Here is a 15183-nt window from a genome sequence, read left to right as displayed (position 1 = left end):
TTTAAATTAAAGGAGAAATGATCTTTTTCTTTTTTCTTTTTTTTGGCCCATTTAGGAACCCACATTTACCTGAAATCCATAACACAGTCCTAATATCTAAAATGTCAGCCCGATCGCATGCACTCAACCTTGATACTCATTTAATAAAATGCACATTTAATATGTGAAACATTCGAAATGAGTTAACTTATTGGTTGAGAAAGTCAAAATAAATGTCCTGTCAGCAACTGCTGTTTATTGAAATAAAAAAAAAAATACCTGAGTTGGTGTTCACTCGTTCTACACTTTCTCTACCCTCCTTTTCACTGCCTCTCATGGTTTGAACTTACATTAGTCTGCAGTGTATTTGAGCAGCTAAAGAGCCTCACTTTACTGTAATAATACTATGTTCTCTGTCAGAGCTAAGGCTTGTAGTTTCAGACATAATATGAATTCAGTGTGGCTCATTTGACCATCAAGGGGTCTCAGATTATTATAATTGGAGAGATAAAGCCTGTGATCTGGACAATGGCAGAGAATAAGAAGTACGTATAATTTTCTTTCACAGAGTTACTGCATGTAATAAATGGCTAAATAAGCAATTTGTCAGTGCTTTTATTTTGACATTCCAGCTTAATAAACTAGAGATGTTGTTAAGCAACATTAAATCTGCTATGAATTAGTATTCATGAGTGCGCTATAAAGTGAATTTCATCAACTCTGACAAATAATTTATTTTGGGAGATAAAAAATATACCTTTGATGTCCCATAGCTCTGCAATATTCTCCTTGTGGTGTTACTTCTGACAGTGTATCTACTACTAGGTTACTAAACAATAGATCCCAGCTACAATAATTGTCAGTGTTTGAAGTGACACATGACGATAAACTGGGAATTCATTGTGTTCGTGTGCCTGGCTCGATGGTCTCAGTGTCTGTTTTTCTCTTTACACTTCATTCAATGACATCCAAAAACATTGATGGTTAATTATTTCTGAGGAGGCTTTTTGCATAGCTCCTGTATCCCCGGGTTAATTCAGAAGCATTCCCTTATCTTCCCATGGGTATAGAGTTTGCATTTTAAGTGAGGCACAGCACAGACACTCAGCAGCATCTTAACTTCCTAAGTTGAAGTGTGGCTGGGGTTAAGTGGTCCCTATGCTCACAGCACCTATCTCAGCCCAAACATGACAGCTGGGGACTTGACTGTTGCTATGGAAATCAAACCCCTCCCTCCTCCAAGCCCATCCCACCCCCCTCGAGTGCATGAAAATGCCCCAGACTGCTCATTTGAGACCCTACCAAGTCCTCCTCCTTTCTCCTTGTGTTAACAAGTCAACTTTTGTGTTGTTCTGCCCTGTTTCAAACGGGGTTTATTGCAAATGGAAAATGGCTCGGAGTGCACTCGGGTGCTTAACGGTGCTCAGCTCGGCTTTGCAGCTGGAAAATTTCCTAGAATGGGCTCCAGTAAGCTGGCTAGAGATGTAGACTGAGGAATTGTTTGCTTCACAGTCTACCTCTTTTTTAAATAGAGACGCATTGCAAGCACACACTAGCTATTTGTAAGTTTATTGTATAATTAGAATTAATGTGATTAATACCTATTCTATTAAGATATCAATAAGTATAATCCTCGTCATTTTTCCATTTTTTGGATTTTGGACACGGCACATGAGTCAGCTCGTGCATGTCAGTTTTACTGTGGGTGACATTGTTGGCTTTAGTCTTCTTTATTAAAACAGAAACCTCCAACCTCACTGTTTATTTGGATGCACTGCAAACACAGTTGCTTTTTTTCTGTTGCTTGTCTGACAGAGCAGCTGCTCAGGCTGTGTTCGGTGCTCCCAGTGGTCAAGACAAGTGTCATTTTGAACAGAAATGCGGGACCTGTATCTCTAAAAGGCACTTGCAGTTAGCGTTTTTAGTCCCTTAAAGAAAAACAAATTGTGAACACAGCAGCGTTTAAGTTGATCTGGCCAACTCTACATCTAGTAGTTACATTTTTAGACCTCTTTAGCAGCTATTTTCACTTGTATTCATTCAGAGCTGTGCTCTTTTTTTTGGGAATGCCCCAATCACATTTGCCCAGTCCAACCACAGTCTGAGTAGTTTGGGTTAAGAGCCTAGGCCACCTAGGCTGCATGCACCAGAGCTGCACATTCAGCAGATAATTCAACACTATGACACATCATGTCATTTGATGCATTCTTAATATAATACTAATAGTATTGGCTATGTATATTAGACATTATATATGTACTAATGCGTTTAGGCTGCAGCATGTTTTTTAATCAGCACGTATCAACATAGATATGCATAAATAGATCCATATATATACACACATACATACACATATAAATGCGTCATTATAGATATGAATGCTGGTGTTTCCTATTTTTATAGGCGCACAAACACCAACAAAAGTCCAAAAAAACAAACTAAAGAAAAAAGAAAAGAGAGGCTGGTGAAAAAAACAACTATAGAACTATATATATAAACTATAAATACATTATTTTTATGTGCATCCATGTTATCTAAACAGATTATAACTGGTTGTTCTGATGCGTTGGTATCTGATTTTCTCAGTGTCAGTGATATCTTTTATTTTGAAAGCGCTAAAGTTAAAGACAAAAAAAAAAAAAAAATCATATGCCAGTGACAATCACACTGATTTCAACCTCGAGACTTTTAGAGATCTCATCATGAGGTAATTGGTAAGTTGCTGCCTTCACAACATGTCTCTTGTTCTGTAAATATGAACTGCTGACTGGGAAAAAAAATGTTCATCCAACTCCTGTCGGTAACTGCGGGAGGGATATGTATAATTTTGACATCTTCCACCTGCATGGTGTCAGGAACTTTTTCCTCAGAAGTTGTAAACATAGCAGGAAGTCTAATCAAAAGACAAAATCAGTTATATGAAGACGTTCTTCAATATTCATGCACATTTTACAGGTTATACCAGCAGGATGAAATGCAGGGAGATAAAAAGGAAACATAAAAACAATCCCTCAAATTCAGCCATTTGAAAAATAAATTTATGTGAAGCCTTCAATTTTTTAAAAATTTAAATAAACTTTTTTCTAATTGTTGTAACGTCACATTTTCATTCCCAAAATAAAGCGCAGGATTCCAAGCATAAAATAAATGTTTTCATTGATGAATGAATTCATCTTAAAGCTGTCACTTTTAAGTTTTAACACTCAAACTCTTGATATAAACAATGTTTATTCCCTGAGAAGGTGCCCGGAAAGAAAAAAAAAATGCTGGAGGAGCTTCATAGCATTGCCACCATAAATAATTATCTGTTATACATTTCATCACTCCCACTCCTTTCCTGTCTCGATCAATCCTGAGCCGAGGAGCCTTGCATGCTGCTGTAAAATGACTGGAAGCTGATGGATACAGTCCCCAGCAGATCACGTGACCTGTCTCCATCGGCGCTTATGGCACCACATTTAATCTAAATGTAGTCCTTGACAACAGGAGGATCCTCGCTTGGCTGTGTGAGATCTTTGCAGTTATATATATATATATATATATATTATATCTATATATATATATCTATCTATATATATATATATATATCATATGTTCTTTCTTGTGTTTCTTCTTCTAAAAATGGACAGTTTAAACCATCTGTTTTCTGTCATATTAGTTAAAATGGTTTCATTTGAGCATTCAGGAAGGGAGAAAACAAAACATCACTTCATGTATTAGTGTTTGACTTGATTTGAACAATTACTGTCAGACTAATGGTGACATGATTTTAAGTTGTGAAAGTTGTATCAGTGTTGGCTATGAGGATGCAGGTGGGAGCTGACCAATCCCGTGCCAGCTCTTCTCCACTCAGCTCCTTTCTCCAGGGCAAAGCGCTGGCCTGCTGAGAGCACACATGAGCGGTCCACGGAAGTGCCGAGATCCCGACAGCTCTAACCCCCCCGTCGACATCTCATCCGTCTTGCAGTGTGTTGGCACTGTGAAGGGTAAACTGGGCTGATCTGTGGGACAGGCGGGGAGGGCACAAGAGAGCAGCCTTCCCACCGGAGCCCCGGACCAGCACGCTCAGATTAGAGGAAATTTGTTCCACAATATTGTGGCCTCCTGCTTTCCAAGGCTGGGCCCGCACAGAAGGCAGAGGCAGAGATTTGGGCGGTGGCCAAGCCTTTTCGTCGGGCTCCTCGTTCGCGCCACATGTGCCGAGCTCGACTCCCCACTGATCCTTCTAGCTTTATAGCCTCCCTGCCTGATGGAACAAATGCTACATCGCAGAAAATAAACTTATCTCATTTGGATGACAACACATTCCCCCAGGTTATAATGTTGCACCATTTTGAAAAGCCAGGCAGGGTCAATTGTACATTTTGAGCTCAACCAGGGAGTCTTTTGCTGTGAAAATGTCTGTCTCACCACATGCTTGACAGTGAATTTGGAACAGTTTGCCTTATTGACTCCCTTGGTGTTTAGTGTAAAGTATTCCCCTGGCATGCTCCTAAACATATGTATTTCTTTACATAGACACACGTCTTCTTTTTTGTGAACAATAGAAGAAGAGATTTGTTTTATAATAGGTATGTTTCAATCCATTACATCAGCCAGTGTGTTTCTTTTTTCTCTTCAGAGTGGAGAATGCATGACATGATTGATGACCTCAGTAGATTATCCCCAATACAAAAGCCATCATTGAACAGCAGGCCTGCCATTGTGTGTGTGATGTCTCCCATTGATTTAAGTAGTATATTTTCATGATCTATAAAGAGGCCAGCTGGAGAGAAAATTGTTTGCTCACAAACATTTAGTGTCTATAAGCCATCACACTTGTGATTAGAAAATGATTATTACTCTTTGAACCCCCTTTTTTCCTTTTTTTAAAGAAACTAGTACACTTACATCCTTACGCACAGTAAATCGACTATAACAAACTGAATCAAATTAAAAGGTCAGTTAACCCAAATTACAAAACAACATATTTTCTCACTTACCCCAGTGGTATGTAGATAGTTTGGGTTTTATTTGCCGAGGTTTTGAGATATCTGTCTCTTATATTGCCTCCGCTCCAATACAATGGAGATAAATGGGATTCCACGGAGCACTTAAACGGCCCTATCTTCTTTAAAATATTCTTATATAGCGCTAATTTGCTTCGCCAAATAAGTTTTGAGGAAATGTAATTTATGCCTCGATGACATTCACTATCCGGGAACAACCCGGTCTCTTCAAGCTGCGTGCAAATAACACTTTACTTTTGCGTACACCAATCAAGCTCTTTAACACTGTTAGGGATGGAGCGGTCTATGAGTTTTGAACGTGCAGACAAGGACAAAGTCAGGTGGCATTTGTTGTCATGGTAACAATAATATACGTGTAGTTAATGTTGTGAAATGCATTTAGGCAGCAAGGCTGCTAGTTTAGTTTAGTTAGTTAGTTAAAGTCCTAACTTAAATTGAGGCTAAAATAAGTCAACACCAACTTTAATCATACACAAGAAACAAACTGCAGTCCTGGGTCAAAGTCCTGTGTTTGTTTGACCCATCCATCCACTCCAACGTCCTCCATACATCGACCTTCGCCTGTTGTTTGCACGCTACACAACAGGCGATTATAGCTTCATTTAGATATTCAAAAGGTTGTCTAAAAATAACCACAATATTTTAGGAAAACAATCAAATAGACAATGAACATTTGTGCAGTATGAACATTTTTCTTTGGAAGTGGACACTTTGCAGATACTTTCAGTATAAATTTTTCTCTGTTGTTATGTTGTCTGAAAGGACTACATTTACTTACATTTATTTACAAATGAATTGTATATTAATGTAATTTAGAGAACTACCTTCAACCAAATAAAAGACAGTTTACAGTGCATGAGTAACCAGGACACTCTTTCTAAAGGGGATGTTTTGAATTTTCATCATCAGTAGTTTTCAATGCTGCAAGCACCAAAAACAACATTCACCTTCATTATAATGGAAAAGGGTAGAAATCTCAGTACCCAGTGGGCCTATTTTAGTAATCGTAATTAGGGTGAACTTATCTTTTAAGGAGAAGACATTTGAGAGCTTAAACGAGTATGCATCAAGTACGGATCAAACTGCGGTAGCTTGAGTCTCTAGCAGAAGTCAACCTGCAGAAGAGCAGCAGTTTGTCCGCTGTGCTGCCACAGTCTGGATCCTTTCTTCTGGTCTCTTTAGCCAGACCTCCCATTCATTCCCAAACAACCCTCTAATAGACCTCTTCTGTCCACAGAGGACCTATTAACCACAGATTTGTTTTCATCTCTCTGACAAGCCAAAAGAGAAGATCCCTCTCCGCACAAAAGAGCCCAGAAGAGCCATGTAACAAAAAAATGTGAATAAAAAGACTAGAGGATATCATTATACACAAATTAATTCTCTCCTGAGCTCTAGCTGCTCCGTCCTTTTGGCTAAGAATTGGGAGTGTCTTAATTGCTTTATCACTTAGCCTTGTGCTTCCCAGCAATCAGGTTGCTTCCATTTAATTCAAGTGCCACAAAGATGGGGAGAAAGTGGCCTCTCCCTGGCCCTGGAGCATAATAGACAGTGGCGAGTGAGGATACACCCTCCAAATTGGAAAACACTGGGTCATAGATTAACAGAAATGAACACCATTAGCCTGGCAATGAGAAAATCATTTCCCCCCTCAGGTGTTTTGGAACGCACACTGTGGCTGCGATGGCGACTCAGACTCTTCTTTCAGCTGACCCTCGTGAATATTCAAGAGCCGAGAGATTTGAGACAATGTTTAGTATCAATTTACAGTTTTAATAAAAGGATGAGGAGATGTGTAAAAAACACGATCCTGATTAAAGAAAAATATTAATTACAGGAGGTAATGACATATCTCATCAACAGATATGTTTTTCATGCCAGTCTACTGGGAAATACCGGGAACAATGTTATCCTATAGAGAAGAAACATCACTTTAATCTTTTTTAATTATTGTCCTAATTAGCCCAGTTTATACTGAGAGTTTTGAAGAGCTTCATTGATAAGTAAGACATTTAAATTTAATAGTAAACTCGTGAACTTATTTGGTCATAGCTGTACAGCAATTTAATTTTAGACACAGACGTTCTTGTGTTGCACATTTTTGTGAAAAAAGTGAAAAACCGATTGCGATATTGTCAGGAATTGTCGTTGCTTAAAAACGGGGAGCACCCTGTATGTGAGACCAACCTGAAAATAAGAATTATTATATTTTTGTTACCCTGAAATAAGCCTTCTAGAGCTTCAGATGCCACAAGTCCTCTTCCGTGAGTCCACCATGTTGATCTGCCATGTTACTACAGGAAACTAAACACTGGCTCCAGATAGGGTCTTCTGCATGTTTGACACAGTAGTTGCTGGCTCTACATACTGTACGGCCTTCTGCATTTTCTTCTGAGTTTTGCAGCCACTGTTCTCCTACACGCTCAGAAGGGGAGGGTGAGGCGAGGGGTGATTCAGTTGGGCGCACACCGCATCTTCCTTTGCGAGATGCCACTAAATCCTCCGCACTGGTCCTTTAAGCTCTTTTGAAAAATAATAAAAGAATGAACACTGATAATAGCTGCAGTATCGATATAGTTAAAATGTTCTTACACACAACAAAGTGAGGATAATTCACATCTCAGTTCGACTGAATCAAACCTCTCTGCGATGCCGTTGATGATCTGATGTGTAGATGCTTCCTGACAAAAACAGCAGACATCTGCAGACATGAGACTGTTCACTGATCTTGATCAGCAAGGCCTGTTCTTACACTTCTGCAGCACTCAAGATGGAAGTGAATGACAGGTGCATGAAATAAAATCCCTCATCACCAAGAGCTCGCATTTTATTTTTTAAAAATGTGACAACTGTATATGCCTGGCATTCATCCTTCCTTTGTCTTAAGGGAAAGTTGACTGTTTTTGTGACCGCATGTTTCTTTTCAGCCTGTCCGAGTCACCCAAACTCTTCCTCCACCTCCCCCCCCTTATTCAGGTTAATCAGGTGTAATTTAAAATCCAAAATTCCTGACAGTACATTTTCTGATGGTATTGCCTGTATGTTCTGCATGGCTGTTTGGATCAAAGACTGGTTATCTCTTCTATTGAGCTGTTCTAACCTCTGTCCACTCTCATTACAGGCAGGCAGCGGTGAATTTCCTAAGCAATCAGGACTAACGTTCCTGGGCAGGTATAGACTACGACACTTTAACGAGTTAAAATGCAAAGCCAAGTAGAACATTAAATCAGAGTGAATGAGACAACCGATACCCAGAGTCATCACACTTCTAGAAGAGACAAGAGACAGTGGGTGACACGTCTGTCTATAAATACAACAGAGGCAAGCAAATGCAGAGTGTTATAAAAAACTGCACATGAACACACGTTATAAAGCTCTCTCAGTCGCAACTTTGCAGTTTTACTTTTGTCTTGACTGTTCTGTTAAACTTGAGAGCTCGGCTGCTGTTGGGTGTTGGCGTTGTTCTTTGTATTTATATTTTTAAATAACATTTTCTCCTGCACTTGGCCCTCCTCTGTTCATTTTCTAACCATATAATGGCCACCAAACTTTTGTTTGTTGTTCAAAATCCAATACATTAGACTGGAAATAGACCAATAGTGCGTTTATCATTACGTATACCAAACTTTTAGACTCTTTCTCAGCAGAAAATGGTTTTATTAAAATAACTAAAATGCCAAACATCATGTGGTCCGGCAAATAACAGCTGTTAAGAACTGGAAGTAGTCTGATGTTGTTTAAGCACCACACATCTCTTAGGGAGAGGCACAGGGTGGATAGCTGGATGAGCTAAACCAAGTTTAAACACATGCTATTAATTATAATAATTTCTCATATCAAACCCAATTTTTGATACTATTTATGCTGCAACTGCCATTATTTATACCCATCAGTAACTTCTGTTGTTGCATCGTCAGTGGCGGGTCCTGCCATTCCCATGTTGGATTCAAGTCCCAGGGAATGATGTGAGACAATTTGCAAGACAATAGCCGGTACATGCATGTATTGCATGTAATTTGTGTATATGTTCATATATATATGTCATGAGCGGAACCGGCGGCCCCATATTTGCATATTTACACGTGTAGCTTTATAGAGATTTATGTGGCTGCATGCAGCTGCTCAAAGTGCATTCCCTACTGTCGTTTTGAATGACTCGTTCCATTATGAAGGCGATCTTTACCACAGGTCAACAAGATCTTTTAAGGGGCGGTGTTTAGCTCAGTTGGTAGAGTCCTTGCCCGCATGTCATTCCCCATCTCTCTCTCCCCACATTTCCTGTCACTCTTCAGCTGTCTCCATCAAAATAAAGCTTGAAAAGGCCAAAAAAGTAATAATTAATTAAAAAAAACATTGTAACTTTATTTGCCTAAACTTTACCAAACCTTAACCATAGGGGTATCCAGACAAACTCATATGAAACATTGATTTTCTAAACTGTTTGGATGTTGAAGTTTAAAGAACACAGTTGGTTTCTATGGTTTTGTTGAGTCTGCTCTTAAGTCTTGTATCAAACCTCTATTAAACTGAACTATTTCCTTTATTAAATGCTCGTCAGTATCAGTTAGTGCCAATAACATTTTTGTTGTCCGTAAACACTGCCACAAAACAGCAGACTAGAATCTGCAATAAATATGTTTTGTCTTTTTTAAATTTTTGCTTATTTCTGCTTGTTCGCACGTTTGTAAACGTATCAGTTCCCTCTAATAGTCAATATGTGTTTCGGGTCACTTTGCTTTAACCCATAATGGCGTATAAGCTGTTTTAGTGGCTCCTCCACCCTGACAAATTTCTAAAACTCCTGACGGAAACACTGAGTACTTGTAATTACTTGACATGAACCCTTGTCTTGCTTGTCAGCCCGCATCATGAATCTGGGTTATGTGTGGTATTCTGGGGTAAACTGTGAGGGTATTTTTTTTTTCGGTGGGCTGGGGTGAGGTGCGAGGTGAGGGGTAGATCTGAGAGTTTCGACGCTGAGACGCACCAGCTGTGTTTATAGATTCCCACTGCACCTGCTGGGGTTACGGAGCAAGTGCACCGAGGGATTAAGCACTGGGGCACTGGGGCACTGGGAGTGGAACAAGGAACAACAGATTCATGTTAAGGAAGCATGTCAACACCTCCCTGGTGTCTGTACTTAAAGCTATTCATTGTTGTCGGTTGCTACGTAGGTTTCAAACTAATCTGTGCTAGCTGTTAATCAAATATGCCCAGCTGAAGAGAGGAATCTGAGAAAGAAAGAAAGAAAGACGAGGATGACATTAAGATGGAGATAGGGAAGATAAAAGCTGCCCGACATTTGAATTTAGCGTCCGTAGACACTTAGGTTTTGCTGGAGTGTGCTAGTTCTTGATTACAATGTTGACATTTTACTCGGAATTAACCTGATTAATGTCAATGAGCGTAAAAGTCCATAGCTCAGCATTTCTCATGATCACAGGAGATGGATTAAGAAAGAAGGCTTTCAAATTGAATATACCTCTCCCTGCTCAGCCTGCTAATTGTGCCATTTACCACTACTTGAGTCACTGACCGACGCTATTTAGTCAAACTAATGATGATGCACAGTCCAAGCCATCCCTCGATAATTAAACGAAAGCTCCATCTCTTTTCCTGTATTCGCTTTTTTTTTGTGGGGGGTGTTGAATTAAGGTTAGGTGTACGCAAAAAACATATCGAGCCGCGGCCACTTTGTTCCTTTAAATCACTTGTGGCATTGTTAGCTGGGAAATGACTTTCTTTTTTCGGAATCCATTCTCTATCACTCGTCATCGATCACGCAAAGTAAGAACTGGTAACATTCCTGTTTTGAACATTTGGTCAGGTGAACCTCAAACTTACCTTTCAAGACTTTCATTCACCTGGTTTTGGCTGTCAGTGTTTTTGGGAATATTAGAAGCGGCATGTGTTTTTTAATCCCATTAATGTATTGTTCATCAGGTTTCACTTTAGCATGTGATCATTTGTGATTCTTATTGGCCATTTTGTTGAGCTTATAACATATTTTCTGTTGTCTGTTGTATATTTTAAGTCTGTAACTCATTGTTATTGCTGCCCATCCCAGTTTTCCAGCATCACCATCAGCATCTGTCATTTGTTGAAAAGCTGAAATTCACATCCTGTCACCTCCTAACAGCCAACGTTAGTTCTGTTTCATCGTGACCACAATCACAAACCGTAACCAAGTTTTCAGTCACTTAAACTTAGTAAGTGACAGACCTGAAAACACCCATGAATTGTTTTTGTAATCATCATATGGGTCATTTTGACCGGACAACTTACTGATTTTGGTTTGTTTCCATTCCTTCATTAAGCATCCTACACTTCACATACATTTCCACATAAATTCTGTCATTTATATATGAGGACTTTGTTTTTTTTTTCTAATTTGTGCTTGTATTCTTGTAACATTTCTGCCACATCTCAGGAAGGAAGTTTGTGCCCGTGGTGGACATGCTTTACACTCTGAGGATTATTTGCAATTTATGCTAGTTTAAAATTCAGGCTCCATCCAGATAGGAAGGAAGAAAAAAAAATCACCTGTACTGTAACGCTTTTCCTTTTCTGGCCTGATTGACTCTGATATCACCAGTGCCTCTAAAATAAAATGCCCATGTGTCCCTGTAAACACACAGCATTTGTTCTGAGGCAGAGTGGCACAGCAGAGCGAAGCAGAGCTCCTCTCCAGCAGCACTGAGCCTGACCGAGCCAGGGAATAAGTAAATGAATAAATAGGCTGATGTTGAATTTTCCCCTCACTTGCCTCCACTGACACAAATAGGATCTACAGTAATTTATAATGCTGTTAGGGAGGCGGCTCTCTCTCTAACCGAGGTGTCTGTCACCTCACATGCAGGAGGCCTCTCAGTGCCAGAGTGGAAGACCTGCAGCACCCTGACATCCTGCTTTGCTATTCCACACACACGGCCCAAAGGCTAAGTGACATCAAGCCTCATTATTGTCATCACATGCCACATTTGTAACTGGTTAGCGAGCAAATTGTGATAAAATAGGCTGATGCCCTTTCTGAGCGTCTCTGGCTGCACAAGGCTGGACTGTCCGCAATGTTGGGAATCACATCGGAGTGGAAGAAAAGAGAGGATGAGAGGTGCTTTTTGTGGGAGGGGGGAAAAAACACAGGTTTTCTTCTTTATTGTACACTATTTATGTAACAGAACACTTCACATCAAAAAATATGATGACAGGGGTCCTGATATCACTCTGGAAGAGGAACAGATGAGCTCAAATTACTTTTATCACCCAAAAATGATGAAAAATAACATTGAGTTCTGCAGGATCAATAACTCCAGAGCCTGTTCAGTCTGTGCTATAAGCCCTGCGCTACCATTTATATGCATAGTATTTCTTAATGCATGACATCTCTATGCTGTCTCCGGTGAGCTACTGCACATGTTCATATCCTAGTCCCTCAGTCGTACAGTTTTTTTTTTCCTTTTCCTTTTTTCAATCCACGCACAGAAATAATGAGGAGGAAAATCTCTTGCTTGCGTCAACCTCAAATTGGCGAAATGAAAATCTGTCTTAAACAAAGGGAAAGACCCCCATGGCGTCTGGGTCTACAGTTTCTGTCACATATATTCCTTGGAGGTTTCATGTGACAAAACACAGAAAGTTGCTTTGTCCCTCCTCTTGTCACGTTACACCCCTTACCCATAGTTTTTTTTTTTTCCCCTTCCTGTTGTCTGGCTGTCTGTGCTGTCAGCCCATAGCCTGGCACCTGCTCTCATGTTCCTAATTAGTCTCATTTAATTAATTATATACTGCAGCACATCTTCTTATTTCTGGCTTCCTCTGGATTGCATCGCCTTTGTTTTAAACTTAGTAGGGAATATCAGCTCTCAGAAAGGTGCCGCTCAGTTTAGGGTTGTGACCACCATGCCGGTGTGTGGATTTAACATACTTTCTGGATGATCGACTCACAACAAGGTGTTTATTTAAAGCATGTTGACGTGCACAGCAAAGAGAGGATTGGATGAGGAATACCTGTGTTAAGTTTCTCTGTGTTTCCCGTTTCATAAAAGTGCTTTCTAATGCTGTCAGGACAGGTGAAGATGTTGTTGTTTTTGCTGTGGCTTGTTGTGTCATCTCAGGTAAGGAATACCTGATGGCATAAGCAGCTTCCCAGCTGCCACTTCATCCTCCTGTTACACTGGGATGCACAATGTGCTAAAGAAAAGGTTTCATTAAATATTTACCACCTGATCAACACAACACAATAGGGAAAGATCAGACCTTTGACTGAATAGGTCAACCAAAGACTCATTGAGTTTCAAGCAGAGAAAAATAAAACCGTATCAGCCACGGGGAGACAATAGACGCCCTGTTACATTCTCTGGAAAATCCTCATGAACTTTTAGAAATGTTTCTTTTTACACATACCTGTGTGACTTTGATCTGACGTCATCCCTTAAAGCAGTATTCTTTCAGACTGGCTGATTGATTTACATTTTTAAAAGTCAGTTTGAAGTAAAGAAATTGCTTGTTTGTGTGACTGTAATGGAGATAATGTAAAAGAAAAGTAAAAGAGTCTCTTTGGGGATAAAATCGAGTTTATTAAAAAAAAGAAAATACATGCAGGACAATGTGATTTTCCATTTTGAGCGTCTTTAATCCATTTAGGCCAATAAAGGGCAAACTATTTAACGCTATATCACCCTGAAAGATATCAATCATCCAGCTGATCAGAAGATTTCATATTAAGCTCATCATCATGTTAAAAAAGATTCTCTCAGTCTACTTTACAACACCAGTAATTAGCCCCCACTGCAGTGTTGTGTTGTTATGATTTGGGGATTAATGAAAGGTGATTGCTCGGCCATATGGACTAAAAGCTCACAGAGTTTTGAGAAGTGTTTAATGGATAAACTGTAAACTCTGTGAATTTACAGTAAAGTACCGAAGCGCTTTGAAACAAGTACAAAAACATTAGATCTGTGGTTCCCAACATGGAGGTTGGGACCCTTACAAGAGTTCACAAGATGAGTCCAAAAGGTCATAAGATGATTAGAGAAGGTAGAACATTAAAAACAACAGTTTTGCCACAAAAAAAAAAAACATTTTTCTTGGTCAAACTTTCTCTAATCTTGTGAAATACTGCACATTTTTTTGAAAACCTGAAAAGCCTTTTGACTTACCTGCTCACAACTTACACAAATGCGTGGACCACGAAGATGTGTTGCTTCAAGTTAAGGGGTCAAAAGCAAGAACAGAGAGGTTAGAAACCATCATATCAGATACATTTATTCACCTAACAGGAGTTATGTTGTTCTTTTAGGATGTGTGTCATGAGAGTGACCTGACTCGTTGGAGCCTTTTTCGCTGCTGTCGGCCAATCAGCTGACGCAACACACAGGGACCGATTTTGTTTCCTCAGTGACGATCGAGTGTTGAAATTTTCTCCGAGCATGACAATTGAATTTCTTTTCTTTCTTTTCTTTCTTTTTTTTTCAAACGCAACAGCCGTCGCAACAAAAATATTTGTCTGCTCCGCGAATAATTACATTTTCTCCTGTTTTGATTCGGGGGGGGGGTTTGGACCTGTTTATGGAGAGGAAATGACAAGAAGTCGAGTTGACAGGCCTGGAGTGAGACAGTTAAATGCCCCTTGCTGCTCTGGATAATTAATAAATAAAGTACCAGGGGAGTCCTGTCATGGCTTCCTCTATGACAGGGGCTGTCTCCAGCGCGCTAAAGCATTAAATGACCAATTCCTGTCAGGCTAACTTCCACTGCACTCCCTTGGCACCCTCTCTCTCATTCTCCCTCTCTCCCTCTCTCTCTCACACACACTGTCTCTCTTTCTTCCAAAGAGAGCTACTTTGCTCTCTTTGCTCTGAGTTTTTCAGCGACTGATGGCTCTAGTTCATTTCTGCTGAATTAATTGGTCCCTGAATGAATTCTGTTGACAGGGCAATTCATCATGTGTTTGGCCTGACAGTGACTGGGTGTTGGGTAGGGGAGGGGGTGGAAGCGTCGGGGAGAGTGTGTGTGTGCGCGTGTGTGTGTGTGTGTGTGTGTGTGCTTGGGGGGTGAAGCAGTGTGGGGAGCCAGTCAGAGGTGGTGGGGGTTGATGATTGTGGCCTTCCACTTTTCTTTCTCCTCTCTTTCTCTTCTTCTTCCACCGTCATACTGGAGCTGCAGACGGCTGGATGCTCTTGTTGCACTGTTTAAC

This window comes from Larimichthys crocea, chromosome XVI, assembly GCF_000972845.2.
Source record: "Larimichthys crocea isolate SSNF chromosome XVI, L_crocea_2.0, whole genome shotgun sequence".
Classification (NCBI taxonomy): Eukaryota; Metazoa; Chordata; class Actinopteri; family Sciaenidae; genus Larimichthys; species Larimichthys crocea.
Note: the sequence above shows the minus strand (reverse complement) of the source record.